Source organism: Ictidomys tridecemlineatus, chromosome 1, assembly GCF_052094955.1.
Source record: "Ictidomys tridecemlineatus isolate mIctTri1 chromosome 1, mIctTri1.hap1, whole genome shotgun sequence".
NCBI lineage: Eukaryota > Metazoa > Chordata > Mammalia > Rodentia > Sciuridae > Ictidomys > Ictidomys tridecemlineatus.
In genome coordinates this window covers 43,941,234-43,964,501 of record NC_135477.1, presented here as the reverse complement: position 1 = coordinate 43,964,501, position 23,268 = coordinate 43,941,234, and the positions used below count along the sequence as shown (strand labels likewise).

Sequence of the window (23,268 nt, the reverse complement as noted above, 5' to 3'; positions counted from 1 at the left end):
GTTGGCGAGTGAACGGATGGCGTGGGGGGGGGGGTTGACGCGGAGTCCGTCAGTGCCAAGAGGGTGAAAGCTTGGGAGCGCTGAGACTGGGGAGAGGGAAAGAAAGAGGGAAAGAAGCGAAAAGAGAACGAGAGGAGGCGGAAAGGAAAGGGAAAGAAAGAGTGCTGAGAGAGCGCAGAGAGCGCCAGTCGAGGTGAGGCGAGCAGAGCACTGGCGGCCGCGGCCGCGGTGCGGCGCTCCGCTCCGGCACTTATTCCGCGCCGGCTTTTGCTAGCGGCCGTCGGCGCGGGGCCCTTTGGAAATAGAATAGCCAATGTAATCTGACACTTCAACTTGCTCGGCTCCGGGCGAGTTGATTCACTTACTCACCCCCTAACGCCGAGTTCCTTTTCACTGTCTGTGGACATTAAAAAAGCGAGCGGCGGCGGCGGGCGCCCGGGAGAGCAAGCGGCGGGGCGGCGGGCGGGAGGTGATCAGCGATCGGGCGGCTGAGCGAGCGAGCAGTGCCGGCGCAGCGCGGTGACCCTAGCCCCGGCCGGCGCAGAGCAGGAGCCGGAGCCGGAGCCGAGCCGATCTCGGCGCCCTCGCCGCGCTCCTCCCGGCCCCTGCCGGCCCTACCCGGTGGTGGCGGCGGCGCGTCCTCCAGCGGCGGCAGCGGTGCTCGCAGAGCCCGGTAAGTTTGGGGACTGAGCCAGGCGCCTGTTAGCCCCCAGGCTTCCTCCCGCTCCCGGCGGCTACTCGGGGTGCGAGCTGAGTCCTGGGGCTTTTCCCTTAAAGGGTTCGCCGGGGCCAGGCAAGTGGAGTGAGCAGCCCGCTGCGCGGGCTCCGCTGCACTCCGCTCGTCGGCCGGGGGCGGAGGCCCAGGAGAGCTGCGAGCACCGGGCTGCTGCACCGATCCGGCTCTGGTTGAGCGCGGGGGCCGGGGTTTATCGGGTGTGCGGGGTTTGAGTTCGGTTGTGAGCGCGCGGACCCGGTGCCCGCCTCCTGCCGGCGCGCCTACAGCCCTCTCTCCGAACACTCGGGGGCCGGACCGGGGACCTGGATTCTGAGGAGGGAGGGAAGAACAGGGGCTACCGCCTCGGTCTTCCTAGTCTCCTTTGGGGAGACGTGAAGTTGTGCGCCTGTGTGCATACGAGAACCTCCAGGGAAGGCGCCGGATTTCAGGGTGACCAAGGGTGGTGGCGTTAAGTTGTGCATCTGAATTTACAGGGAAAACACACTTTTGTAAATGAAAGGTGGGGACGCGGTTAAGTTGTTTGTGTGGGAATTGCCCCGGGAACCGCCGCGCGCGGTATGAGCAGGGAATGCCGAGGGGTGTGTGTAGGGGCTTCTTGTGGGGCTTTGGAAACCGGAGGGGCTTTCAGGCCAACGCCTGGACGGGGCTGCCCCAGCCAGGAGGGGAGCCCAGAGGAAAGATGTGCGTTGTGTGCGCGCGCGCGTTGCAAATACGAAAGTAATTTCCCCGTGTTCTTTCTTCCTCTCCGTCTCCGGCAGCGGTGGCCCCGGGGGAGTGGGAGGCCGGCCGGGGCGGAGGTTGAAGGGGCCGGGCCGGGGCTGGAGCTGGGGTCGGGGGGCGGGCTCTGGAAGCTTGTTTCACATTCCTGGTGTCTGGGTTGGGGTGAAAACTGGAGAGCGCGGTCTCGATGTCTGGGGCGCAGGCAGCGGGCGCACGTCGCCCTCTCGCCGGGGACATCTGTCCAGGAAGCCGGCCGGACGGGGAGAGGGCGCGGTGCAGAGGGCAGGCTCTCGGCCCCGGAGCGGTGGGGGCGCAGGCAAGGGGCGGCCGCCTTCCCGGCCATTGTGCGCCAGCAGATTTTCACGGGAGACTGCCCCGGAGCCGCCGGAGAAGGCCGGGAGCCGGCCTCAGCCCTGGGTTTAAAAGACACTCCAGGAATGTAAACAACCCGGGCGGGAGGGCGGGCGGACGGGAGCGCGCCCGGGCAGCCGGCCCGGGCCCCCCACCCCTGCCCGGGGGACAGCCCAGCGGCAGGGCCGCCCAGTCCTACCCCTCTACCTGCCGCAAACTTTTCCCTCTGCCTCCCTGTTCCATCTGGCCCCTTAAGCTGGGTACCGAGCGAGAGCCTCTCCCAGGCTGGGACCGAGAGCGCCTGGCACCCTGCGCTGTACCCGGGAGGCCTGGCGGCAGCGTCTCTCCTTCGGTGCCCGGAACCCGGGCTGCGCCTGCCCGGGAGCCACGGCTTCCTGGGCAGGCAGTGCCCGAGTAACTGGGGCTCTGAGCCTGCCCGCCTCCCTCCCGCCCTCCCTCCCGCGGCTCCTTCCCCCGCTCTCCCCCTTCCCCTCTCCCCTGACTGCTTTTCCAATGCCCTGACATGAGGGAGGAAGATTTAACTTGGCAGCCCAAACAAATGTTCTCTCTGAGGTCCTCCAAGAAGCTGGCGGCTGGGCTGGCGGGGTGAGGGCACCGCTCGGCCATGCTTGCCTTCCTCTCTGCTCTGCCACGGACATTTGGAGCTCCCTGGGTGGACAGCCCCGGGCATGGGAGAGTAGAGCCCATCCCCGGAGATTTAAAAGGGCAGTGGGCAGTGCCCTGGAAACCCCTGGTTTGGACGGTACAGAACTGTCCAGCTTTAACTGGCTCCCGGTGCCAAGGGTTTTTTGAAGGATTTTCTTGAGCAACAGTTTGCCTCCTGCTGCAACCTGGGAACCCGGCCTGGTGGACCAGAGGGTTAACTAGTGCAGTCTCCTCCTCCTCGTGGGTGTGAGGACAGGCTGGTTACACAGGGCAGGACAGGAGGCCAGAGGCTGTTCCCAGAGGTGCCTGGGTTTGCTTATTATTGTTTTTTTTTTTTTTTTTTGAAGGTACAGATAAAGGGACAGGCACTGTGGCTGGAGAACTGGGCAGCTTGTCTGTTGAAATCCAGCTTGGCTTGGCTGGCTTTTGTGGTCCCTGGAGCCTTAAAGTTTAGATCAGGCAGCAAACCTCTGGTTTTCTCTGTCTCCACCACTTTTTGAGGGTCTTCAAGGTAGGGACACTTCTGAGTCCCTCTCTTACAGGCTTTCTGGCTCCTGTGCAGAGGTTACAGGGGTTTGTGGATACCCGGGAGCCTTGTGCTGACCTTTCCCTCTTCAAGTTGAGGATGTTGAAACACCAGCATCAAACAAAAGACACATTGAGAGCCCTATCTGCTCCGGAGCACGTGTGACTTTGGCGGAGGGAATGCACTTGGAGGAGTTGGTGTTTTCCTCTGAGTTTTATGATTTCAGTTGGGTTTTGTTTTTCCCAAAAGGACAGAAGCATCTCCTTGTCCCAAGTCACGAGGTTATGAAATGCTGTTTTTACATGTAAATCTCAAAAGTTTAGACTTGGGAGAGTTGGTGGCCATGGTGGTAGGGAGGAGCTAGAGAGTTTTCAGGAGTTGGATGGGTTTTTGAGGCATTCAGAGTCCAGCTCACAGTGACTTGGGAATTAAAAATTACTGGATGTATGAAGAATTTTGAATAAATACCTTTGTGCAAAAAAGGGTTACTGGCTTCTTTGTAGGGACAAAATGTTCTTTTTCCCTCCTAGAAAAGCAGGGAGGAGGATCCAGGAGCAAAGTAAAGAAAGGCCCAGAAACTGGGGTTTGGCCACAGAACCATAGTCCCCCCCTTTAACTAACACACACACACACACACACACACACACACACACACACACACACACACACACACCCTTAGCTACACTAGCAAAGCACTATCTCCATCCCTGGTCCCCATAAGCATGATCCAACATAGGACAGGTGTCCACAGTTGACTCAATCCAGAAAATTTCAAGGGAAAGGACCCAGCAGAGAAGTGTTGCAAATTTCACTTTTTCCCCTGATTGACAGGGGAGGAGTGGATAAGGAAGGAAGATGCTTGGAGGTCTGCATGTCCTGAGAACCTGGTCACAAGAGAACCTGCATATGAAACCATGGATACAGAGTTCTCTGGTCCTGCCCAGGGTCCAATGAATGTCTGTGCTGTGGGTCTCAGAGCAAGATGTTGCTGTAAGAAATTTCTGTACCAACAAGTTTATTTCCTGGAGGTTCGGTGCGCTCTTATGGATGGAACCAGGAAGCAGGGCCCGCCAGGTTGTGACTGGGTCCCACACAATTTCATTTATAACTCTGCTCCCGTGGGCCCTGGCCTGGCTCCTATCACGGCCACATCTTTATGAGGTCCCTTAGGTTTTGTGTGGACAACAAAAGCTGGGCTGCCATAATTACCCTGGACGCCAGCAGCCTTGCCTGGTGACTGCCCTGACCTCACAGCAGGACACGGTGCCCTTTGGCCAGGCCCTCTGAGTGGGGACTCTTTGTCCTTAAGAGTCCCTGAGGCTGGGGGAGGGCAGGGGCCTTCCTGGGCTATAAGCTCCAGGAATGAATCTGAGGCTGGGCCTTACCCTCAGGGATGAAGGGAGGCGTAGAACAAATCTCAGGCATGGTTCTGGAGTTCTGGAGTCCACAAGCCCATCATGATTCTGTGGGTCTTGCCATTTCCTGGGGAGATGCAGGAGAAGAAAAGATGTAGGGGGCCTCCACTTTCTGGCTACTTGGGCCAGTTAGTTTATTCTGCTGATCTGTAATATGGGCTCAAGGGCAAACCTCTACTATCTCACTTGGTACCCGGGAGAATGAGGTAGATACTGGCACAAGAGTCCCCAGCACGTGTCCACTAAAGACCCCAGCAGACTGTGGAGCAGAATGGGTAGAACACAGAGGAGCTGGACCTGGGGTGCAGAAGCATTTTCCAGAGCCTCTCACTCATCCGTGCTTAGCCCCCTGGCAACTGACTGTCCAGCTTCAGCTTACATGGCCCTTGTGACCAGGAGCTCACCACTTCTGGGAAGTCTGCTTCCCATGCACGGCTGTGCATGTTGGGATGATCTGCTACGTGCCCTCTGGAATCCACAACTCTGGACCTTCACTCTGGGCTTGGGGTGCTGGGGGTCCCCCAGACCATAGAGTCATCTTTGAATGATTATGGGTTCAAGGCCAGTGACCAGGCAAGCCATACTGACATAGGGTCAGGGGATATTCTTGAAATGGCTGCTGTCATCCTCTATTGGGAGTAGCCTATGGGGAGGGGGGAAGCATCTGCCTGAGGGGCTCACTGTCATCTGCCTTTGGGTACCAGGTTTGCTTGTTGATACTTTCTGTCCTTTGAGCTGATATGGCAGAGAATGGTCATAACGAGGGTGGAATCGGGTCAGGGACCGTCTCTCATGCCACTGAGAGTCTCTAGTGTGAAAACTGAAGCCCGTGGAGACACCCAACTATATAAGTCGGTTCTTGCTCCTTAGGAGCTTACTTCCAGCACAGGGAGGAAGATCGGTCTCAGTAAATAATTAACCACTGTCAGCTGGCCACCTGCCATGGGGCACACGATGACATTAATAATCATAGCCCCTTTTCTTTGTATGGCACTTGGTAGATCTAGAAGTGGTCTCTAAATCTGTGAAACCCCAATAACAACAGGATAAGCTAACTGCTATTTGGAATTACCCCCATTTAACAGAGAAGGAAACTGAGGTTGAAAGAGGTGAAAAGTCAGGGCTCAGCTCTAGACCTTACAGATACCATTGAGCAGTGGTAGGGCTTATGGTCCACTGAGCCAGAGCCCCAGATACACTGGCTCATGGGTACAGAAGCTGGTATGGACCCCAAGAAGAGGGAAAGGAGGCTAAGCAGGAGTTGTTCCCGGGAAGGGTGGAAGGAGAGCCTCCCCTGTCCACCCTCCCCCCATCTGGCAGCACAAGTTCCATTCTCCCTGCAGTGTTGCTCCTCTTGACACGGGGTCTTCCTGCCAGAGCTTGCTCTGAGCCTCGGGTGCTGTAGTGACTGCCTGAGACACACATGTACAAGGTATTGGGGGGCTTCTGTGCATCAGATTCACCCCAGGACCTGACTCTGGAGCAGGATGCAGAGGGTTTTCCAGCCCCTGCTCCCAGTGCAGCCCAGAGAATACAGAGAGTGACTCGGATTGCCCCTCCTCTGGCTGAGACAGCCCCCAGGCTATGTGGGATGGCTGTCCTGTGGGGCCCTTGGGTTCCGTTGGCCCTGTAGCCTGTAGCCATACATCTGGTTTTCTGGAGCTCAGCTGAGTGTTACCCTAGGGCAAGGCTGCAGCCCATGGGGCAGGACAGTGGGCACCTCCCCAGAAAGCCCAGCCCAGCTTGGCACACCTGTGCAGGTAATGTGTGCAGCCTGGCAGGGCCTGGGGCTTGCCCCTCCCATCCGGCCCAGCTGCTGGGGTTACTACAGGATTGTGCTGGGGAGGCTGGGGTGTCTGAGCTAATTAGATTTCTTAGATTTCAACGCTCCCCTAATCCTGTTAGCCAGGCTGTAATTGTAACCACTTCAAGGTTTCGGCCGTGGCAGGCTGTTGAGGACAGACGGTGTGGGGACTCTGCTCTGCTTCAGCCCCAGCCCTAGACAGCCGGCTGGGGACCAGGGACCACCTTTCTAGGTCCCCCACGGTGGGGGCTTGAGTGAGGGCAGGGGGATGTTTTTCTATAGCATCTCAGCATCTTGGGCTTTCAGAGTAGACGTGGTCCTCGGAGACTGCCCAGATCGAACCCTTGGCAGTGCAAAGGCCTTACAGCACAAAGGGGGAAACTGAGGCCCACAGAGGGACAAGAATTATCTGGGGACTGTGATGGCTGATAGTGGCAGTGCCCGTGGTCTGACTGTAATCTTTGTTCCTGGAAAATTCAGAGCAGGTCTGGAATTCAGAGGAGCTGGTGGCTCCAGAGACATCTACACCCAGGTACAGAGGTTGAGGGCCCTCATTTGTCTTCCAATCTCTCCCTAGTTGGCAGCTACCCACCCTATCCTCCCCTCCCCCATGTGTATGTTGGTGCCTGTAAACACACACACACACACACACACACACACACACACACACACACACCCCTACTGACCTCCTCAAGGCTCCAAGAATGGGGGTGCCCCCACCCCTACCCCAGCAGTCTTTCCCAGATACTTGCCCAGTATAGTGCAGATCGGGAAATGGCCAGGCTACTCTGATGGGAAAGGGTATAAAAATACGATCTGTACTTTCAATGGATGGTTTTTCCAAAATATTTGTAAGTGTGTGTGTGTGTGTGTGTGTGTGTGTGTGTGTGTGTGTTTTGCATAGAAACTGCACCCAGTCCTTACCCTCTCTCCTCCATCCCCTTCACCATTCTTCCCCCCATCTCTACTCTTCTCCTCACCAGCCCCCCCTCCCCAACAGCCCCACCTTGTCCTCTTAGCTCTGGAGCAGTGAGGAGGGACTTCTGGAATCATCCTTCCAGGTTTGAACCTCCCCATCTCCGGACTTTGAAAACCTAAGCATGTAAAACTAGGGGCACATTGGGTTACCAGCGCTGACCTTTCTTTTAGTCCAGGAAACCGAACCTTAGAAAGCAGTGATCAGCTTCATCCAAGGTCAGCAGCAAACGATGACAGAGCCCAGCCTGGAACCCGGTGTTTCCCAGCCCATTAGTTCATTAAACATTTATTGAGCATCTACTGTTGGCCAGGCACAGCCCCCTTAAATGCTTCTGAGTGCATAAATAAATGCTCTTCCTGCCAAGGGAGCCCAGCTGAACCTGGGGAGGGCAGGGTTTGCCTCTAAACTCTCATGGTGAGACTAAGGATGGGACATTTTCTGAGGTACCCCTAGGTCCCCTGCAGCTTGGGGAGGATGGAGTCCTCCTGGGCAGCAGGTGGCATTGAAGGTTGATTGAACTGCAGATGTGATCCCTCTGAGGAGAGTACTAGGTCTCCCATCTGCCAAGGCCTGGGCTGGGAAGGCCTAGAGGATGGGTGACTTCCTCCACCTGCACCCCAGCCTTTCTGTGCTGACTTTGTCCTTTTCGGGGCCAATGGCTCACTGTTCTGGTCCTGCTGTCACTTCCTCTGTGCATAGGGAAGCAGCGAGGGAACCTTATCGCTCTGCCCTGGGAGTCACCTGTGTCAGGCTCAGGTGACAGCCAAGGAGGAAGAGCGGGAGGAGATGTCAGTGCCTGGACCTTGCCCTGTCCACAGGGCTTCTGCACAACTCCTACCCCTGCTCCCTGGTGAACCTTGGACCCCGTCAGGAAGCTCAGCACACAGCTCCGACCAGCCAGCAATCTGACCGAGGGGTGGGCAGGGTCCAGATACCTCTGCGGAAGAGTGCTAGAATTTTCTCCTGGTATTTGCAAGTGGGAAAGGTCCTTCCAGGGTCTCTGTCCACCCCTCTGGCATGTGGGTAGGGAAATACAGTGCCTAGGTGCTGCAGTCTGGCTGGGCACAAATAACTGAGCCGCCACAAAGCACTTGTATGTTCAAACAGGAAACTTTATTGCCCGAACTCCACCAGCACTCCACGCACACTCCCCGGGAACTCTCTCAGCTCTCCCCAGGCTCTGCGCCAACTCTCTGGGACCCCAGGAGAAGTCAAGGGGAACTCCAAAGTAGTGTACGCCCGAGGCAGCAAGAGCTGCCCTATTGCCAGACAGCAAAGGTCTATATACCACTGAATACCAGCTTAACTTACCCATCATCATCTCAATGGCTCGCTGGCTTCACCTTTCAACCATTCCCTCTGGCAAAATGCCTGGCGTCCTTCTGACTTGGCTGTGGCCCTCAACACCTAGGGAGGTGCAGGGACCAGCCACAGGTTGAACAGCAAAATGACTTTTCTGCAACAGGGTGTCTCACCTCGTGGGCTGTGGGGGATGGCTGGGAAGGGGTGGAGTGTGCCACTGGTGTCACACGTGGGTGTGACATCATTATACTCTTGAAACAACAGGCCTTATCCTAACAGAGCGTGAAAACTTCATTTCAGACTCTTCTGGAACTGCCTGGGGTCACCTCTTTGCCCCACCCTTTGAGAACTGAAGGATTTGGGGGCAGTGTATGTTTTACATCTCAAGCCCTGGCCTCCACATCTGTCAAAAACTTACTATAACAATAACTCACATACTTCCTTCCCCCTAGGTTGACAAGATGGAGTGTGTGTAGTGCCCCGGGCGTCCTAAGTGCTCAGGAAGGCCAGCCTTCCTCACGGTGTCAGGACCGTTGCTCTCACTACCTCAACTCCAGTTGACTGACCGCCCAAGGTCAAGTTGCCTCAGGACAACCAAAGCTTCCGGCTCCATTGTCCACAGTCTGTCCTTTGTACCCGCACTGATAACTCAAGTGCATTTTCATTCAACTCACCAGGAAAACCTGTCCTCCTTGGATGCAGATCTCATCCTGGTTCATGCCTTAGAACTTCTTTTTCCCTCCTGTAAACTGAGGCGGATGAGGATAGAACTTCCCTTTAGGCCTCTTCCCACGTGAACAGGAGACCAGGGATGGACGGGGCTTTGTTGTCTGTGCAGATCGGATGTGAAGGAGACTGATGGTGGGGACCATTGGCTAGTCCCTGACCTCGCTGAACCTCAGTTTCCTCATCTGACAATCATGTGCTCACACTACCTCTTGGTTTCCTAAAATGGGTTCTCAGGGTGGCAGGGCACTCCCTATTCTCCTGGGACGTTGTCCACCCTGTTTGCCTGCAAGGGAAGTCTTGGAATGGACAGCCCTTTGCCTCACCCTATGCTCCCAGACCTACAGGCCACTCCTGGTACCCCCATTATTATGCAAAATGGCTACTAGAGATACCAGTGGAACATTTGGGGAAATCCTGGGCTAAACGCTCTGGTGTCCGTGGATCTATCCATCGCTGACCTGCTACATAACCCCCTTCCCAGGGGCTCTCTCAAAGTGGGAAGGACCAGAACTAGGGCCACACACACCGAAATCCTCCCCGAAGCCTACTTTCTTAGCAGTTTTGCCAAACTTCTGACCTCCCTCCAGCCTGCAGGTCTCCATCATTCCCTGGCCTCCTTTGTCCTGTTGCTAGACCGCCAATCTCTCTGTGGCTGGGCAGTCCCAACAGCAAGGCCCTTCTGCAAAAGGGTGGGAACCCTGCTGTGTCCCCAGAGCTGGGCCTCAAGGACTTGTTGGCTGTTCGGGCTGGAAGGGCCTTGTGCTGGCCTTCAGGGGACGTGGGTCCCTATACCTGTTAGCACATCTTTTTGCAAATATGCATTTTTCTGGAGATGGTCCACAGCTTTTTCCAGATCCTTCAAGTGTGGATACTGAAAGCAGTGTCACCGCCGTGGCCCTGGTCTCAGGGTCTGCTGTCCCCAGCACCGGAGTGGAAAGGCAGTGTCATGCTGCTGCCTTCCTCCTCCCTCCATGGGCCTTCTGTCCCAGCTCAGGTGTGACCTCTGCAGCCAGGGAGACCCTTGTTTTCATGACCCCTGTTCTGGGTCCAGCTTGATGGTTTATTGATGAGGAAACCGGGGAAGGCCAGGGGAGGGGAAGGGACTTGACAGAGGCCATTGACAGTGGAAGTCCTCCAGGATCCAGACCTGGCAAGGAGTCTGGGGTGGCCCCGGAGGATGGAGGTTAACTGGTGGTTGGGTGTGGCCTCCTGTGCCCGTGGACCTCTCCATGAAACCGCCTGCCTCATCCTCTGTGAGATGCCAGGTTTCAGTGTCCCCAGAGGGAGCCGTGGATCAGGGTGGAGGAAGTCCCTCCCACACCCTCCTCTGGGAAGGCTGCTGGGCAGGACTGGTTTAGGGCTGAGCTCCTCTGGGTCAGGAGGTCAGTTTCAGCCTTGCTGGTGGCCCTGCCTGTTCATCCTGCCTGGGTCAGTGTCTCCTCCCACGGGCTGGGGGCTCCCTGAGGTTGACACAGAGCACCCGTACTCATCCGATGGCCTTGCTGCTGTCACTCAGGGGTGCTGTGTCTGGGTGTCCTTCTGGTAGTAGGGAGAGCCTTGGTCCCCATCTGTGATGCTGGAAGAGTCGGTTGCTTCCCTGGCCCACAGTCCTTAAGACTCCAATTTGGGTCTGACCAGTGCCCTTTGTGTGGCTGTCGGGGAGTGAGCAAGGGGACTCCTTGGCCATCAGTTCCCTGGTGGGTGTGCATGGCCCACCTGGGCTCCAAGGACCCCCTTTGGCCTCAGATCCTGGGCAAAGAGCAGAGAGCTCCTGTGTGCTTTCTTGTTCTGTGCTGGGTGCTGAGGCTCTAAGTTCTGCACCTAGCTATAGAAGGTGGCTTCTGGTTCCTGCCCCCTGGCCTGGGCTGACAGCAGCGTTCTGCTTGTGCGTCATCTGCACATGAGTAGGCCTGTGGTGGGGGACGCGATCCTCGTGGGCCCCCGAATTCTCAGGGCTTTACCCCTGTAGATGCCCAGGAGGTGCCTGGGCAGCGGGACCTGCCCCACCCAAAGGTCATGCTGCTCCACACATTTCTATTTCTGGAATTCCTGGGACCTTAGATTCCCAAGACCCCAAGAGACCTCGGCAGCTCCTCACCTGATGCCATCGGCGGCATCCCCACAGATCATGTTCCTGGGTGGGCCTGCCACACCCCCAAGACGGGCTGCACCTGCTTCCCTCACAGCCTCTTCCATCCGGGAAGTTCCACAGGCTCTGGAGCCTAGGAGGGTACCCATGCCCTGGTTCTCATTCCACGACCATGAAGGGTATGGTGACTTCCGTTCTCAAGAACTCCCTCCTCTACCGTGAGCCAGGGATGGGATCCTCAGAGACTCCTCCCTAGGCTGAGAATGAGACTGGAGTAGGCTCAGAGAGCTCCCTGGAGGAGGTGGCTTTCTTATACCCCTGGACCTCCTTGTTTCTTCTGCCTCTGCTAGGAGTCTGGGCTGCTTGGAGATGTCAGATCTGACGGGAATTAACCCAGCTCAGATCATGAGGCCTGCAAGTAGGCTGGGGAGGCCTCCGCAGTGGGTCACTGGGGCCCCAGGGGAAGACCGTAGCCTAGCATCTGCTGATCGAGCAGGGTCAGCTGGGGAGGGTGGTTTGGGAAGACAGTGTGTCTTCCTGGCCCCTCCAGGCAAGGCGTGCTCATGTGTCACTGGAACTAGAGCCCTTCCTGGGAGGCGGGGAGGCTGTGAGCAGCGCTCCCTCCCTGGCCTGACTCTGCCCCTGTCCTTCTGTCCGGGGCCAGCCTGCCTGAGTGTTCTCAGGCTCCAGAGACCAGGGCTGTCTGCAAGGAGCACCGGATTCGGAGTCAGAACTTCCAGTACTGCCTCATGCTCTGGCATCACTTGGGGCCCTTGTGAGTCAGGTGGTGGTAGGGCGGGCCTCTAGTCTGCAGTGCAGGAGTGTCACTGTGTCAGGGAGCACAGTGGTTTATTACCATGTACAGTGACGATAATGTCAGTGCAAGCCAGCCCCCTCATTTAGCTTGTCCCTGGAGGGGACAATCCCTGAGCAGAGCTGGAACTGAAACCCAGGCGCCCCGACCCAGGGCTTGGCCTCCACCCTGTCACTCCTTGGAAGCCCTTCGCTGGAGAGAGGTGCAGGGAGAGCTCTCTTAAAACTGTGGCAATGACGTTGGCTGTCCTGGGACTTACCACTTCATCTCACCCCAGGAACCCACCCAAGACCCCTCACTGAATTGCCTGGCCTAGCCACCACAGGATGGTGCCTTGGACTACACCATGGCTTGGATTGTGGCTATGGTTCCAACCTGATATGACCTCCTAGAACTCCCAAGACCCCAAGATGCCCAGACTGTTGGAGCAGGAGGGACCTGGGCAAATGATTTATCTCATCCATTTCTCATCCCCATCTTACAGATGAGGAAACTGAGGCCTAGAGAGGGAGGGAATCAACCTACAGAGCTGGCAAGATACTAGGTCCTCCCGTTCTTGCCAGGCCTGGCCTTACTCTGCTTCCACCTTCTGCCCCCTGAGGATGTGTGTGGCCTGTCAGGCCAAGTGCTCACAGAAATGAGGAACCCTGGGCTGAGCAGCCACCGCTCTGCTGCTCTCAGGACTCCCCAGTCCTCAAGCCAGGCCCTGCTCCCCTTTGAGGTCTGGGGTGCACGGGCACAGGGAGAGCAGTTCACGTTTCCTGCTAGTGAACCCTCACGCCAGAACAAGGTTTCCTGGATGGTCTCAGGCCCCCCAGTGCTCTGACCCTGGGGACAGCACTGCCTGGAAACCTTCTGTGTCGACCATTGCCCGGCTCCCAGGAAAGATGGGTTTACTTACTCGTTCATCCTGTTTGTTGAGCACCTGCTAAGTACCAGGTGCTGTTGCAGGCCGTGGGGACAGAATTGAACTTGACTGAAGCCCTGCTTACATTCGAGTAGAGGGAACAGTCAGTCAATAAGTCAACAGCTTAATGATGTCCTGAGTTTTGATAAGTACTTGGTGGAAAAATAAGGCAAGCTAAGGTGACAGAAGAAGACGGGTGGGGTGTGAGCCTCTTTCCATGGGGTAGTCAGGGAAGGCTTCCATGAAGAGGTATATTTGAGCAGACCCTCCAGAGAGGTGGGGAGTGAACCTTGTGAGCATTTGGGAGAGAAGCTCTGCAGGCAGAGGGACGGCCTGCGCAGAGGCCCTGCACAGGCACCCGTGCCTGCATGTTCTAGGAAGGGCGGGAAACCAGTGCCGTGGAAGGAAGCAGATAATCAGTCAAGGACTGAGACTATCTGATGTGCCCTCCAAGAAGATCCTTCTGGCCAGTGAACTGAGGGTAAACTGCAGGGGACAAGTATGATAATTGAGCAGCTTTTTTTTTTTTTTTTTTTTTTTGTGTGTGTGTGTGTGTGTGTTGGGGATCAAACCTGGGGGGCCTCGCATAGGCTAGGCAAGGGCTCTACCACTTAGCTACACCCCAGCCTTGCCGGGTGACTTTTAGTGAAACCCAAAAGGAGGCTGGTACCTTGGACCAGAGGGGTCATTGGGGAATGATGAGAGAAGTCAGATCCTGGATGTGTTTTGAAGATTGACTGAGCCTGAGCCCCGAAGCCCATTGGGACTGAGCCAACTGAGGGTGCTGAGGCTGGAGAACCCTCTGGCCTCTGAGTCCTGGGGGTCTGAGTCCTTTTATGCTGCTTACCTCTTGTGCTCCGGCTACTCTGTCACAAGCTGCCCATATAACCATTGGCACAACAGGCATGGAGAAGCGTTCCTGGTACTGAGGTCTATACCTGGAATTTAGACACTGCATTTGGTCTCCCTTCTCCTCTCCAGCTACTTTTCTTCCCTTCTCCACCTCTGCTTTCATATCCTCTGCTCTGTGTACTATGGTTTTCTAATATGAAAGTCACCTTCAAGCCCTGGGCCTTTGCACATGCCAATTCCTCAAGCCCCCACAACTCAACCTGGTAAACTCCTACTCATTCCTATGCACCCAGCTCAAACGCTGCCTCCTCTCAACTCCCTCCCCTGAAGCTCTCAGGCCCTGGGGATTTGTCTCCACCAAAATTACTCCCCCTTCTCTCCCTCCCATTGCCTGGGATCCTCCTAGGCAGAGACTGGGCCTGTGCCTCCCCTCACACCCGCTCTGTCCGCTCTGTCCGCTGTGTGTCCTCACAGCCTGGCCCAGGGCCGGCACAGAGGAGGGAACAAAAACATTTCAGTGTATTCCTGGAGCAGAAGCTGGTTACTATGGAAACACGGAAGTGTTGCAACTTCCTGAACTTGAGGTTGGGGTCAAAGAAGGCAGCACTATCTTGGTTCCACAGGATCAAGCCAGGATGACCGAGCCGTGGTTCTTATCAATTCAGAGTCACCTTCAGCGGGCCTGTTCCCATTCCTGAGCCTCAGTTTACCCATCAATAAGATGGAGACTTTGAGGGCGGGGGCATGGCTCAGTGGAAGAACACTTGCCTAGCATGTGGGAGGCCCTGGGTTTGATCCCCAGCTCCACAAAAGAAGGAAAAAACGGAACAGAACAAGCAAGATGGGGACGTTGGTGTGACTGGGCCCTCTGCCCTCACGTTCCAAATCCCTGTGGCTGCCGTCTTCCCACATGACCGCAGACAGGCTGTCACCTGGCAGGCATCAGTTTCCTCCTCTTGTCCATCCCTCTTCCCAGTGAGATACCTGCCTGAATCATGTGCCTCCAGAACTGAGTTCCAGTGGCCTGGCCGGACACTGGTAACTCACATGGGGTTTTTATGACTTGCAGGGGCACACAGAGGGAATCCCGATTGGCCTGCCAGGGTGCTGGTGGGTGGAGCAGGGGGGGTGGGCAGGTGGGGGAGATCAGCCCGGCCGACTCTGGTCTGAACCTGCGAAGGCCCCAGCTCACCTTCCCTCACCTTGCCGGTGGCCTGAGCCAGTATTGGTATGGGTGGCCCTTGTCTCTGCTGGGCCCGGCCCGCTCTGTGTTTTTGCTGCTGTATAAGGTAGACCCCGACCTGGCAGACCCTGGGGTAGCTCCAGAGCTGTGCCCTACCCACAATGGTAGGGCTGAGTGAGTGGGCAGTGCCGTCCTGTCTCCTCTGTCTACTTCATTGCTCAGAAGGGGGTGGGCCTTTCCCACCAGACCTGGGAGGAGTGGCCCTGTGCGGCTCTCTGGGCCTGCTTGCTCATCTGTGAAATGGGTTGAAGGTGCCTGGCTACCAGGAGGGAGGCTGAGGCAGGCAGCCTGTCTCTCTGGAGCCCGATAAACACTCGCTAGGACCTCCAGCAGCAGGCAGTACAGGTTGCATGTCCCTGGAAGTCTCTGCTTTGGGAAACTTAACCCTGAACTCTGAAGTAGGACAATCCTGGGCTGGGACTGTGCCTCGGTTGGTGGTAAAGCCCCTTACCAGCACCACCATAATTAAAAGTGATTGAAAAACCAACGAGACTCCTTTTTTGTGTGCAATGGCCTGTCCCTCTCTTTCTGACCCGTGCTCCCCCCCGGCCAGTGACCAGAGCATCCATCCTGAAGGACCGTCCCTGCCTCTGGCTGCTGCTGTGCGTCTAGTCTTGGGCTGAATGAAACCCCTTTGGCAGCACTGGGACCTGGAAGGGGCTCTGTGAGGGTCAGGAGACACCTTTCCCACCTCTGCCACCAGTCCACTCCTGACTGGGTCAGATCCTGGTCCTCTCTGCCCGTGGTGCACTGAGGCCCCCTCTGGCAGGTGGGACTTTGTCTGGAAGAGTATTTTGCCTCCTGGGTAGGTGAGACTCTGACACCAGACGCACGCACGAGGTTTCATGGTGTGCATCTCACCTCTTCTTGAAAAGCTCTCGCTTTTGTTAAACCAGGGCTTGCCATCACCGAGGTCGGCATCTGGCCGTGAGCACAGGGAAGGAAGGAATGACCTACCCTTCCTGCCCAAGCAGCGCTCAGGCTGGAGATGGCTTCCTCCCAGGGCCTCTCAGGTGTGCCCCTCTGGGCCCTGCCAGCCTCACCTCCTCCCCCACTGGCCTCTCTCCCTGGGAAGTGCTAGCCGTGTCTCATTCCTGCCTCCCCAGACAGTACCGGAGCAGAGAGGCCCGAGATGTGGCTCGATGCATTATTGAATGATTGAATGAAAGCCCTCAGCTACCCAGAGAGTTCTGTTGGCCAGAGAGCCCAATTTTCTCTGCAGAGGAGCTTCTCTCAGTTATGTGCACTTGCTAGAGTTTTGCTAGCATACAGGATTTTTTTTTTTTTTTAATCATCTTTTTTTGGGAAGCTCCATGACCGAGACTGGTTTTCTATACCTTTGGCCAATCCCCGTCTATCACAACCAGTGCTTTCTGGCTTGAGTTTTTGTATTTCTTTATTTGCCTTGTCTGAACTTTTTTTTTTTTTTCTTTCCTCTTTTGGATCCCATATAGTAAGTAATGACACTTCTCATTTTATTAGATTTCTTATGCCGAAAGACAGGGAGGGCTTAGTAAATAGACTTCTTTGGTTGTTCTTTGCTTTGTTAAGTGTTTTGACCTCTTTGTGGATTAGACTTTTGTCTGTCTTTTCTGCTGCCTGAGCCCCCAGCCTCCAGCCTCCTTACTGCTTGCTTAGTGGCCGTTGCTCTCCTAGGATGGCCGCGTGTGGATATCGCTCACAGCACAACTTGGGTGTGGCCCTCCCACTGTACTTCCCACAGATTGTAATTTTCTGGCAGATGGTGGTACAACATTTTGAGGAAGGGCTCATTTTGAGGAAGGGCCCAACACCCACCTTGTTCTTGCCTGCCATTTAGGCATAGATCAGTCTTCTGGTTCCAATTCTCAGAGCCACTATAAGGACAAAGAGTAGCGCTGACATTGCCTCACTGCTCGGGCTGAAACTTGGAAGTCACCTTGACTCCTCCACGGGACTGCTGACCATGGCACTGGGACTCTGTCCCCAGTGCCCTAACCAGAGCATGGCCTGTGGGAGGACGGAGTCAGGAAACAGCTCTGAACTCCACCTTCTGCATGTTTCCAAGGCCACCCCTCCTCTCCACCCACTGTGCAGCCGTCCTCCCCCTCACCCCCTGGTCTCCCTCCAGCTTTTCCTTTCCTGTCCTTCTTCCAAATAAAAGACACCTCTGCTCCTGTTACCTCCTCCGATCTGCTGCAAGCTCCTCTGTGGCTCCCACTGCCCTCCGCCTGGCACCTGTGGCCCCAGCTGGACCCTCCTGTGTGTTGTTTTGTGCTCTCTGTTCCCCCTCCCCTCCGCGCTCTGCCTGGCGAGCTCCTGGGCATCCTGCTCAGCCTGCTCCAGCCTCAGCTCACCCTGTGCACCAGCTGGGTCGAGTGGATTGGCATCCCCTTGCCCTTGTCCCACAGGCACTCTTTCCTGGCACTGTTCCAGCCCTGGCCTGGCAGGATGGCAGGGTACCCCAGCCACAGGCAGGCCCCAACTCCCCAGCACCCAGCACCTCATTTGGCATCTAGCAGACATTCCGAAATGCTCCCTGCATGGGTGAATAATGAATGGCGGCTCTCCCTGACACCGAGCTGGTAGGCTGTGTGGCTTGGAACACACATGGATGTATTTACACTCCAGAAGTGTGACTTGGAAATGGCTTGCACACTTTGCTTGAGAAAGAGTTCAATAACACCAGGCTCACAGCTGGGCCTGGTCTGACCCCTGGGCCCCTCTTTGCCTTCCCCTCACCAGTTAAAACCAGAGGGCCAGGCTGGGCTCTCAGGGCACCTCCTGGGCCCGGCAACGCAGCCGGGCTCTGAGCACCACAGTGAGTCAGTGTGCCCGTGGTGCTGCCCGCCCAGGCTCGGCTTCCTGGGAGAATTGGCTCAGAACAGCAGCTCGGGTCAGGCCGCAGGGCCTCTTGGGCAAGACTCTGGGCAGGGCCAAGGGATCGTACGCGCAACCTACGCACCAGGCGAGTCTGCAGGCAAATGGGCTCCAGCTTGCCACGGTGCTGGGGGAGGGCGGAGGGAGGGAGGGCCACCCTTCTGTTGGGTAAACATGGGTGTTCAGGCCTGCCTAGGCACGTCCGTGCTCTGTCGTCAGTTAAAGGTGCAGGACAGCATTTTACTGAGCAGGGAGTTGCCAGGTGTCAGCGAGAGGGTGACAGGGAGGAACACATGGGAGCCTCCACAAACCTTGCCCAGGACGCAGCTCCTCCAGCCCTTGCCAGAAGCAGAGCAGAGGCTGCAGGAGGTTGGAGGATTCTCAGTCAGCCTCTGACTACGGTCCTAAGTGTCTCTGGCCGTCTTTTCTCTGATGCAATGCTGGCAGCAAACTGAGTCCCCGGGAGGTGAGTGGGTCGTGAGCAGGTGCGTGGGCTAAGACAGGTCTGAGACCAGAGATTCCAGTTAGCTGTCCCCACTGCAAACACATTTCAGTCACATTTGCCAGAGGCAAAGCTCCCATCCTTGGGAACGCCCATAGTGCACCCAGCATCGAACTTCAGGATCCTGACACGGTCACAGCAACCCTCTGAAGTGGGTGGTAGGAGCCCCAGTTTTCAGAAGAGGAAACCGAAGCTCAGAGGAGTGAAGTTGCTCCAGGTCCCTTGACTTCGCAGAGAAACCTGGCCCCGTTCTCTGTCTACATGGTCCGTGTCTGTTGGTCCAAATGAATGAGTTTATGGGCACAGTTGCCTGCCCCTGCCCTCTGACAGGGCAGCCTCCAGCAGGTGCCTGGGCCTGTGGTGTGCTGGGGGAGGTGGGTGGCAGCTTCGGGGCAGCTGGCAGAGTTCATTGCCACAGAAGGGAGCCTCTCCACGATCCACGACTGGAACATCTGCATGATTGGCTCCTTCAGTCCCCACCCAGCTGGTGCTGAGCGGGCCCCACTTCATTAGCCCTTGGTACTTGTGTAAACAGATTTAGGGACACTGACACTGACAAAGAAAGCGGGGTGCTACCCATTAACCTGGCTTATTTTCCTTGTCCCTGCTGGTATTTTTTGGACTTCTCTGTCCTCTTCTCATTTGGTTTTGGTCAATGCTATTGGAGTCCCAGCCTCCCTCCAGGGCAAGCACAGACCCTCTCCTGGGGGGCCCTGAGGACCCAGAGGAGTCCTAGGATTGCTATGGCAGATTAGACTGGAGAAACTGGGGATGCTGGGACCACAGGGCACAGGAGGTGCTGTGTGCCGTGTGCTCCTGCAGTTGGAACTGTTCATGGGCTCTGTACAGGGGGTCTCCCTGGCCTGGAGGTCTCCCTGCTGAGCCATCACTTACATGGGCATGACAGGCCTCGCTGGCTACACCAGGGACAGTTGCCCTCCCAGGACAGAGGCAGACCTGCTCTTGCTTTGTCCCTCTCCCACTCCCCCCAGCCCCCACCTCAGGCCACCTGCTCTCTTTTTGCCCGTGTGTGTGTGTGTGTCTGTAGGAACTCCTGGTTTGGGGAAGGGAGGAGACAGGTTGCAGAGAACAGGATGAGCAGAGTGTAATTTTATTTCTGTGGTTCTCCTTTCAAGCTGTCACAGTAAATCTATTTTACTTGTCACTTTGTAAATCATTATGCAGGATTAAGGCTTTTACCAGCTCTGAAGGCTTCTGCAGCCTGGACAGCCCACCTCACCCCCATCCTACCTTCCTCTTCCTCCCACCTGCCTTTGGAGCATGAGTTTGCTCTAGGCACATCCCTGCTGCAGGCTCTTCCAGCGTGATCAAGTCAGAATGCAAGTGGGGACTGGGGACTGGGTGCCCCGTTATTGAGTTTTGCTGCCCTACTTTACAGAGGGGGGGACCCAGCCAGAGGAGGCAGGGAGGGGCACAGAGGTCCCTTGCCTTCCATGCTCCACTTTTTCAGATGCCCTGAGTGGGGGTGGGGAATCTGCAGAAAGTGACATGGGGTGGCACAATGGAGCTGCAGGGATCATCCTCATCACCAGGGCAGCCCTGGGGGGCCCTTGCCTGTGGCAAGATTGCTCCAGACTTGCCCCCCACCCCGGCCAGGGAGCTCCAATCTGGAAGGGGAGAAGTGCTTGGATCAGCAGAAAGCTCTTCTGTCCCCTTTCCGGTACGGGCCCAGGGGGCTGCAGTGGGCCCGGGACATGAACTGGGTAACAGAGCTGGAGGTGGGGGTGAGAGAGGAGGCGCCACACTGGCATGTAGGATCCCATTTATTTATTTCTCCAGAAGTCTGTGCCCTGCTCCAGAGAAGGCTTTGAGAGGCAGGAACAATGGAGCCATTGGCTGAGACGTTGGGAGCGCGGCGAGGCCGGGCTGCTAGGCCAGGCGCCAGCGGTGTGCAGCCGGGCATTTCCAATGGCTGGTCCATCTGGAGAGGCCTGCTCAGAAAAACAGAAAACAAAAAGGTGCCCACCCACTTGCCGACACCATGCGGGAACCCAGGCGCGTGGGGAGCCCGCTTTGAGGAACCAGGGATGTCGGTGCCCGGGGCAGACGCCCAGCTTTTATCTGGCTGCCTTTACGTGGGGGACGCGTCATCTTGCCCAGGCCCAGGGCTTCCTGCTTGTTGCTGGGGGTCTGGTGCTGCCTCCTTCCTGTCTGCCTGTTGCACCCTGGCCTTGGGGGCCAGCACGCACCCAGCTGCTTCACCCCTGCCACCCGGCCTCCTTTGTCCCGAACCCTGCTCTGTAGTCACTCGCTGCAGTTCAGTCCAAGAGGGGACTGGCCCCCTGGAGCACCTCTGCAGGCAGGGACCTGTGCAGGGAAGGCTCCTGATGGAGAAGCCACCTGGGGCTCTTCACCCCCCCCCGTAACCCTCTCTACTTCTGTGGCCATAGTCCGGCCTTGCGCATAGCAACTGTCTGCTTATTTGCAGTTTCTAGATTTGAGAAGGCCAGAGCCCCGTCTCTTGTGTCCCCTGAGCACAGGCTAAAACAATATTTCTTAAATGGAAAAAGGACGAAAAAAAATGCTGAGGCTCTGATCTTAAGGAGTTTCACAGTGTAGTTCGGAAATTAAGCCTTGACTACTTGGCAGAAGTTCTAGGCGAAGATCTTGAGGACTGCCTGGAGGAGGGGGCATTTAGGGCAGTGTTGAAAATGGAGAGGCTTTGGCTAGAACAAGACAAGGAGGACGGGGAGGAAAGGCCCGTCTGGGAGGTGAAGGGCATGAACACAGTACAGGAGGGGGCAGCGGTGGCAGCGTGTGGGCAGCCAGTGCCTGGGCACTCCAGGGAGTAACCGTGGCTAAGCTTTGGGGATGGCGGGGATCCCAAGGGAATGTCAGGATTGGAAGGGACACTTTCTACAGGTGAAGCAGGGGGAGGTGAATGCAGGGAGGGCAGGGGCAGAGCAGTGTTTAGGAGATTAGTCTGGCGGCAGGGAGCCGTGGGGGTTGGAGATGGAGCCCTGTTAATTACACAGGTGAGCCTAGTCCCTAGGTGTGTGTGGGGGGGTGGGGGCGGGGCTTTCCTGCACCACGCCCCTCCATGCTGAAGCAGAGCAGGTGGCAGAGGCTGGGGGTCCTGAAGGTCTGGTCTGGTGCAGGTTCAGCTGGCAGCTCCTCTGAGTACTAGGCCTGAGCCTCTATCCTCAAGGTGGAAGAATCTACAGTCCTGCCCGGCCCTCCCGCCTGTCCCCAGGAGGAATCAGTGAAGCACAGAGGGAAGTCCTTCATGGGCTAACTGCCAGGCTTCGTTCCATGCTGGAAAATCTGTGGCCACGCTGGCATGGCCCGTGTGTGGCCTCTGGCCTCCCTGGGTTCTCCCGATGGGAGGCGGTCCAGGCCTCTAGGTTTGGTTATCAAGCCACGAGACCTTGGGCCAGTCACCCTCTTGTAGGCCCGGGCTCTGTCCTCCCTGAGCCACTTGTCCTGATGACTCCTGCCACCCATGGCTCGTGGTGAGTATGCGCTGGTGCGCTTGGACATCAGGCCTGGGCGGCCGTTAAGGGCATCCCTCTGTGGGCAGGGCTCTAATCACCTGGCAAGCACCGTTGCCACGACAGTGCTGCGAGGCCAGTTCGAAGCCTTGGGACCTCAGCCAAGAGGTTGCGGTGTGCCTCTCAGTCTCTGGTGACTTCTAGGGCCATTTTGTGTTCGTTTAACACTTCCTGCACACTCCCAGAGGCCCCTTGATTCGTCTAGTCGGTAATGTGCCCTTATCAGACCCCTGTCACCCCCCAGCAAGCCTTGCACAAGCTATGTGCCTTTAAATGGAGCTTGGTGGGGATGCCCGCTGCAGAGGGGTGGTCAGGTATCTGGTTTTCCCGTAAGGGGCAGTTTGGGGTTTTTGCAAAGAGCAGAGTTTGTTTTTCTGATAAAAGAAGCCTTTGACAGAGTGGGGAGGCAGTACCGGAAATAGCACCCCCAAAGCTGTTTTATTATGATGCAGGTAGTTGAGGGGCTGAGCTACCTAGCAGGGCAGTTACTGAAGAGTGGAGGAAACTGAGGCTCAAAGTCAGAAGGGATCGTGCTGAAGCCACCCAGGTGGCAGGTCCAGACTTCAGTTAATCATGACAGTTATTTTATTATTCCTCACCTCCACTGCCTCCACTTCTTAGGGTCTCTGCACCGTCCAAGCCATTTTTGCACATTATCTCATTTAATTCTCCAGTGGACCGTAACGGGGAGGGACTATGCAGATCCCCTTTTTATCCACAGGCATAAAGTGTGTGGTACACTAAGATTAAGGCTGCAGAGCTACGCCGTGTGGATGGCAGGATTTGAACACAGGCCTTGGGGTTCAGAGCCTTTTTTTTTTTCCCCCACTGCCCTCAGCTGCTCCCAGGCCTCTGGGCCCATCCCTGAAGGAGTGGAAAGACATCTTTCTCTTTCTAGGAGGTGTGGGTGCAGCTCACTTTCTATATTGGAGAGATAAAAGTGCCTGTTTGGGATGATTTTTATCAGCTTGACCAAGCCAGTTTGACTTACAGGAAGAAGTCAATTTGCATTTGGGGAGAGAAGCTCAATGCACGGTCACAGCGAGCGCTGGCTGGATTTATAAATAAACAGTCGGCTGAGGGCATTGTCTGTCCCCAGCCGTACAATGCTGGGCTCATATTGATACCACAGCCCTGTTCTGCACGTCACAGCTGCCCTTTGGACAGAAAGGCCTGCTTGAGTAAGAGAAGGCCACTGGAAATGCCAAGGAACCCGTCCTCAGACCTGGTATCCCTGGGCACAAGCAAGCCGGGTGAGTCCG

The 23,268-nt window shown here is 56.5% G+C and overlaps 1 long non-coding RNA gene across 2 annotated transcripts in view; it reads left to right on the top strand.

The window, feature by feature from the left end:
- The first annotated feature begins 312 nt into the window (after positions 1-312).
- LOC144375240 (uncharacterized) overlaps positions 313-23,268 on the top strand; it is a 103,989-nt gene continuing 81,033 nt past the window's right edge. For both annotated transcript variants that reach the window (XR_013434826.1, XR_013434822.1), the window contains exon 1: positions 313-673. This is a non-coding gene — a long non-coding RNA (uncharacterized LOC144375240). The remainder of the gene's footprint in view (positions 674-23,268) is intronic.